The sequence below is a fragment of the Gossypium hirsutum genome, chromosome A02 (assembly GCF_007990345.1).
Source record: "Gossypium hirsutum isolate 1008001.06 chromosome A02, Gossypium_hirsutum_v2.1, whole genome shotgun sequence".
Lineage (NCBI taxonomy): Eukaryota > Viridiplantae > Streptophyta > Magnoliopsida > Malvales > Malvaceae > Gossypium > Gossypium hirsutum.
This window is the reverse complement of record NC_053425.1, coordinates 59,115,761-59,117,512: the sequence shown is the minus strand read 5'-3', so window position 1 is coordinate 59,117,512 and position 1,752 is coordinate 59,115,761. Positions and strand designations below refer to the sequence as shown.

The 1,752-nt window shown below is 32.2% G+C and overlaps 1 pseudogene; it reads left to right on the top strand.

Annotated features, from left to right (window-relative positions):
• Positions 1-883: 883 nt before the first annotated feature.
• Positions 884-948, top strand: LOC121217134 (uncharacterized; annotated as a pseudogene).
• Positions 949-1,752: the final 804 nt, after the last annotated feature.

Below are 1,752 nucleotides of genomic sequence, written 5' to 3'. Positions count from 1 at the left end.
ACACGATTGTGTCTAATGCCGTGTGAGGCACACGGCCTATTCACACGGGCGTGTGACCTTTGTAATTTTGACATTAAGTCCCTTACATATGTGTTCAGTTTAGTCCCGACATCTTCCTAAAGTTGTTTAAAGTCTCGTTGACCTATGTAAGGGACTTAATGTTGTTGTTTGACTACGATATGCATATGCATGACTTTTGATTGTGAAATGATTTTGAAATGTTTCGTTTGTCTGATAACGCTTTTAACCCTAGTCCGACGACGGATATGGGTTAGGGTGTTACATTTGGTTATTATCAGAGCTATGGTTTAATCGGTTCTAGGACTACCATAGCGTATGTGAGTCTAGCTATACATGCCACATTTAACCTGCGGTAGTATGATATCTTCTGACTCTGATGAAAATTGCTTTGATGAGAAAGATAAGTTTCCACCGAGCTAATTATGATAGTACAGAATATGTACTCAAATGTTTGAAGGGAAATATGTTGATTATGAGTTGAAACTCATAAAGGTATAGATCAAAGAGTATGACATTTTGGTATTTATAAATGTTATAATTATATGAGCATATGAGACATGATATTTTAGTTACAATTGCTATTTAAAATGCTTTGATTGTGAATTTGTGATTTAAGTTGGCATATGAACAATATGTTAAGAACAAAAGTGATTAAAAGCAAAAGTTTATTAAATGATTTGAGAATGTGAAATTAGTAATGAACTGGCTATTTGTGATAGTATGTGTTATGTGCATTTATGTATTAGAGAGTTAAATTTGAGGCTTTACTACCCTCACCCCCTTATCCGTAAAATGTTAAAATGAAATCTGTAAGATTTGGGTAGAATAAGACTACGAGTGCAGAATTACAGAAGCCTGTGTTCAGAAGATTAGCATGGTCCCTGTGCAAGGATGACACACACAAATTGAGAAACGAATGATTATATGAGATGTGTATCTGATTTAGGTAAGTACCAAAATGTATACTATGTTTGAGAAAAAAAGGTATGTATATGTACAAGTGATGATATGAGATACAAGTATGAGAAAATATGCTATATGTGTAATTGATTTGAGAATATGTGAAATGTATATGAACTATATGGTCAGAAAAGTGAATGAATCAAAAATGAAGACAGAATTAAAAGAGATATTGGATATTATTGAAGATTATTCAGATTATGCAAAATCACTATTATGAAGAAGTTAACTCCGATTAAATGACCTATTCAAGTATGATATCTAAAGAAAGGTATTAGCTGAAAGTTCTTTTGAATGGATTTTTGTTATTGAAGGGGATAATATGAACTTAATGAAGATAGAATTAGTCAGTTGAATAATGGTTGAATTGCATTGGTAGCTGAGAACAGTAGTTATAGTCGTCAATTACTATGACTTCTTCTGGACATTCTGTGTGTACAATTATCTTTAGAAGTATATGTGACTGGTTAGTTTCAGAGAGAATTCTTATCATACGAGAATATTAGCTAAACATATAAATAGATGAAAGTATCATTGGTCTATTTGGGTTATGTTCGATATTGCTATGTCTTTCTCTGGTATTGATTCCCTTGTGTGGATATGAAAATCGATGGTAAAATCTGTGTGATGCTAATACTTGTTTCTACTCGTTATTGTTCAGTTGAAAATACATGAAGATTATATTACTTCTGTTACTGTGGATCTCAATATTTATGAATGACATTGTTCTATCTGGACATTTTTTAGGATATCATCGGGGTTGATATCATT